Raw genomic sequence first — 6,000 nt, forward strand, 5'->3', positions numbered from 1 at the left:
ATTCCAATTTAATCTTCTCTCCGTCCCTCATCTTACTGCTAATAATTATTGTATTGTCTCTTTCTCTTCTACCAATTGTTTTTTTTTTAGGATTCACACTCAATGAGGCTGATTGGAGCTGGTGAGCTTTGCAATGGGCTTTATGTGTATCGGCCCCAACCCATTATGGCCCTCTCCGTACAAAATGCTGCTAATAAAGTCTTATGGCACTAAAGCCTAGGTCATCCTTCTTGCTTAAATAATCCTAATCTTTTCAATAATGCTTATATTTTTTCTGATTGTGATGTTTGTGCTCATTCTAAGCAAACTAGACTCCATTTTTCTTCTCAAGTTAATAAAAGTATTTTTGCTTTTAATCGTATTTTTTGTGATATATGGGATGAATATCATACGTCTTCAATTTGTGGTGCTTATTATTTTTTTACCATAGTTGATGATTTTTCACGCACTACTTGGATTTATCTCATGCGTTATAAATCTGAAACTTACACTAATCTCATGCATTTTTTTGCACTTATCCAAAATCAGTTCAACACCATGATTAAAATAATTAGAATTGATAGTAGACAAAAATTTCTTTTTCACAAATTTCAAAAGTACCTTCATAAATGTACTTGTATTAAAACTCCACGATAAAATAGCATTGCAGAACGTAAATATTGACATCTCCTGAACAGGGCTGTAAACAAATCGAGTCCGAGCGAGCACGAGGTGTGCGAGCTCTACTCGTTCACTGCTCGAGCCCAATTTGGACTCGACTCATTTATTAGCTGAGTCTATAAGAACGTTCGAGCTCAGCTCGTGTACAAGGGAAATTAGTTTGAGCTCGGCTTGAGCTCAATTCTGTTAACGAGTCGAGTTCAAACTTGACTTTAGCTCGGCTCGCTAAAAATCTGAACCAAAAAGAAAAGCACAATATTAGTGAAAGAAAAAGCAACAACAAAGGTCAACCGAAAAGGTAAAAAATAAAATTAAGCACACTGAGATTTGATCACGATCTCTTTAAATATATCAACATCTGTTCGGATTTACAAGAAAATCAACAACTTTAAAAAAAAAAATGTATATTAACTCATATTGAGACGTCTCTCGTTCGCTCGCCCAAAATCAATGTCTCCCTCTTAGAAGCTCAGCTCGACCAAACTGTCATCTCCTTTGACAAAAGCCCTCCCTTCGTACCAAAAGCCACCCAAACGGTCTGGCCAAATTTCTAAAGATGGAAATGAGTTTAGGATTCTCCATGAGAACAAAGTGATGGACAGTTTTGAGCTGTTGCAGATCATGAAGTTAAAGAAACTCATGGTGATGAAGCGGTTCCATTTTCAACAGCCAATGAGAACTCTGATCAGTTTAGGAGAGAGATAGAGAGAGAGAATGCTTACATTTCTCTGTTTTAGGCGAGTGAATGGATCAGAAGACTTCCACGGTTCTACCACAAGTTTATGACAGTTTTTGAATTTCGGGCAGTGAAAATGCAGTAGGAAAAGGAGGAGAAAAAAATAAATAAAACCACGTGTACACATACTTTATTTTTTATGCAGTAGACAAAAGAAGAGAAAAAAATAAATAAAATCACGTGTGCGCATAGTTTATTTTTATTTTTATTTGTGTGACCAACTGCTTATACATATCTCGTGGATCCGTGCTAGTGTGTCTTAAAACATCATAAATATTAGCATGATGTTACAGCTCATATTGAGGTGTCTGCTTAGCTGTATTATGTGTTTATATGTATTTTTTTAAAAAGTTATTTTTTATATAATTTTAAAAAGTAAAATAAATTAAAAATATCATTAAAAAAAATTAAAAAAAAAATTATTAAAAAAAATTCTTTAATCACAAAATAAAATAAAATTATAAAAAAATATTTTTTATTTTATTTTGTGATTAAGAAAGTATTATTTAATAATATTATGAATTTTTTTATTTTTTAAAAATATTTAAAATTATTAAAAAAATTTATATAAAAAAAATTAAAAAATACATATAATAAAACACACGGGAGGGAGCCCAACGGGACTTTAGCATTTTCTTAAATATTAAATTGTTAATAGATCTTGCAAATGGTGAAGCAACGTTTGTCGGCAGACTTTTCTATCCAATGCTTTGATGTGTACCATCCATCCATTTGTTTATTTAGCAGGTCCCAAGATATTTTGATGAGGGTGCGGTTACTATCCCGTTTCATTTTGACCATTGGATTCTAACGTAAATTTTTTTTTAATATATTTAAAAATATATATCAATATATTTAAAATTATTTTTTTAATATAAAAAAAAATTGACTAACGGTCATATAGTGCCAACTTAAGGTGGCATAATAAACTTTTTCTTTTGATGAAGCACATGGGTGCTTTGGAAAGGGCAGTATATTCTATTGATTTAATTCTGCAATATTGTCACGGTGTATTTGTCGTATTTTAATTTTGTCAATAAGTATGATAGTTCAAAGAGTTTATTTATTCTTATTCACCATTCTCTAATTATCAATGATATTTTTTTATTTTTAAATCATTTTAGAATTGATTTTTTTTTTATATTTTCAATCATGTTTTTTCTATAAAATAATTAAGATTCTTAATTATATTTGGATTAATTTATTATTTTTATTGATTAAATTCTATACTGCAGTATTACATCACTAAGTATATTAATTCATGCCCGTATTAATTTATTTTATCATTCCAGTTATATTTTGGTACTTTAAATTCATCATTCCTTTTAAATTTGTTTCTATTATTTAATTTTATTCTGTTTATTACATAAGTCAATCCCTATGGAATACGATCCTAGATTAATCTTTGGTTCATCATAACTTCTAGTTCTATAAGCGTAGAAGTTAATATTATAAATTTATATATAGAATATGTAGTAGACTATAAGTAAGACTAAGTCTATATACATAATTATGAATATTATAAATTATATCTATCTAACTATTGGCTATTATATATATATATATATATATTGTATTATATATGTATAAATATATACGAATTGAGCTTCATACGAATTTGTTCACGGATATTAATCAAGTTGGTTGAGCTTTATATGAGTTTGTATCGTTTAATAATCAAGACTAATTATATGTTTACGTACGATCCATTTAATATTCGATTCGAGTCGATTTTGAGTTTAATCGAGTTGAATTCGAGTAGACTGTTCATTTTACAGCCCTACTCCTGAATGTTGCTCGTAGTCTCCGTTTTCAAGCTCACTTACCTTTGACTTTTGGGGGTGAATGTGTCCTCACCGCTGCTTATCTTATCAACCGTACCCCAAGTCGTATTCTTGATAATAAATCCCCCTTTGAAATTCTCTTCAATATTCCACCCACCTATGATCATCTTCGCGTGTTCGGCTGTCTCTGTTATACTCAAACTCTCCATACTTCTCGTGACAAATTTTCTCATCGCGCCTCTAAATGTGTCTTTCTTGGCTACCCTAGCAATCATAAAGCCTACAAGCTTTATAATCTCAACACCTAAGTCACCTTCTATTCACGAGATGTTACCTTCCATGAACACCAATTTCCATTTCAAGACATTCCTGATCTTCCTCATACATCTACACCTATTGTACCTCTTGTGAGATCCTTAAATTTTTGTGTGTTTTAATTCCCTATTTATTTATTTAAATGTGTTATTTTATTTTATTTATGTTTTATTAATTTATTTTGGTGTATTTTTGGTTTGGGCTTTTGAATTGCAATGTTTTTATTTTGTTTGGCCGTGTGTATGTGTGTTGTGTTGTGACCAGCCCGTGTGTTTTGAAATGGCCCAGCCCGTGTGAGTTTGAAACCCAGCCCCTCCCCTTAGTAGAACGACGCCATTTTGGAGAGGAACATTAGGGATCCATATCTTACTTCCTGCGCCGCTTAGCTTCTTCTTCTTTCTTCCACCATTTTCCAGCTTCTTCTTATTCTAGCAGCTATCGTTACCACCACCTTCTTTCCTCCACCTCATGGCAGCTTCATGTCGTTCGGTAGTGGCTTCGAAGACTCGCTGTCAAGCTACCGCTCCGCACGGCCACCATCTTCCACCTCATTTTTCTACTTTTTTATCCATGTCGTGTAGCAGTGAACTCCGAAGAGTTGCTGTCCAACTGCCGCGCCACACGTCCGCACCTTGGCATTTCTCTTCTCCACGGATTACATTGCCATTTTTCGTCTTCTCTACCTGTGTGACACGCGGCCACCTCGAGCTTCCATTGCATGTGAACTATGTTGTCCTCTTCAATCAAACCAACTTACTCGATCTATATATAGGCCACGGGTTCCTCAATTAAATCTTCCGAGTTCCTCATCCTTTCTATCTTGTATAAGCTATTTTCATTTCTAAGTTTTTAGTTTATTGTGTTGTGAATTTTGTTGGTGAGTTCGAGAGTTTGTGAAGTGTTTGCCATGTCCTGCTATCTCTATAAAAGTTGAGCTTCGCTCGGTTTCTTGGAAATTTTTATGCTTACAGTGAGTTAATTTTCCATCCATTTTTCTAGACCGAATTCCTTTGAGAGAAAACCCACCAGAAATGCCACTATCTTGCCCTTGAGTCAGTGTTGCCGCCACTGTGTCGCCACTTTTGGCAACACCTCCATTCGCGCGATCTTCCAAAAATTTTCCATCTTCGTGTACGTAATTTTTCAACGCAACCCATGCGTTTTAAATAGCGTTATTATAATTGACATTTATTTATGAACTGTTGGTTTGTTGGAATTGGGCCTTGGGCTGTTGAAGTGTTGTGAATTAATTGCAGTTGAGGTTAGTGTTGGGCTTTGGGCCAGATTGGAGGATGAGACTACACGTGTAGTTGGTTGTATACTGTGTATTTATAATTGTTGTAAATTTATAAATGAGCAATTTAATATGTCATTTGATAACTATTGTAATGCATATTTATTGTCTTTAATAAATTGTGCTATGAAGTCACGTTATCTGTTTGGAATTGAGACGGATTATGTTGGTGCGTGTGTATTACGACCCTAAGCCGAGATGAGACATTATCTCGGTGGAGCTCATCTGGTCACTCGGGAGCGTAATAGAATGACGTGACGTCCCCTGAGTTGTCACAGGGTGACGATAAGAACGGACGAGAAGGTAACGCTCTCGTACCGATTCTATAGCCTTTTGCTGGCGGGGTTAAAGGCTGCTTGGCCATGTACGCACTGAGTGCGGAACTGAGCATCGCTCATTACGAAATCTCATGTACGGACATTACCCGTGGTGTGACGATGAGAGTCAAGGTGTGTGAATGGTCCATAGGAGAGACCGTGGTGCATACATAATAAAATAATGGTTATGACTGGGCCAAATGAGATTTTTGGCGTGAGTGATTAAAAGTGTAATTTTTGGGAAGAAGGAAATGTGGTTTTGTTTTCTTCATATTTGATTGTATGTGCACGTGCGATTGTATTAATGTGTTTTAAATCTCTTAGATGTTGTTTTGCTTAAATTACTTACTGAGATGTCATAATCTCACGTGGTGTATTACCCTACAGTTCTGTCTTATGGTATCTTAGATTCTGATGCAGAGCTCGAGAATGAGCTCGAGAGACCGGCTCCGCTAGAGGTATGACTTGCTGATATGTTGATCAGAGTTATGAGATTTGTTTCCCTTATGTTATTTGTTTCCTTTAAATTATCTGTCGGATGATTGTATAAATCTTGTAATGATATTTTACTATTTTTGAACAATTTTGGTACTTAATAAATAAAGATATTTTTTATTTATACGTTGCGAATATTATATTTAACACTTATTGCATGTTGTACACACTTTGAGCACTGGTCGTTGGGGTGCATGATCAGTGTAATCATCATCCCGGTGTCACAAACTCTACAAAAATAACACGTGGGGGTTGAGGGCGCCACACCTCTCCCTATCCCTGAGCCTATCTTACCATCAACTTCTCACACTCCTTTCATTACTACCCCCGTTCCACCTCCCCCTCCCACTTCCCTTCATCCTTGTCGAACCATTACTCGACCCGCATATCTCTAAGATT

This window comes from Juglans regia, chromosome 16 (genome assembly GCF_001411555.2).
Source record: "Juglans regia cultivar Chandler chromosome 16, Walnut 2.0, whole genome shotgun sequence".
Taxonomy (NCBI): domain Eukaryota; kingdom Viridiplantae; phylum Streptophyta; class Magnoliopsida; order Fagales; family Juglandaceae; genus Juglans; species Juglans regia.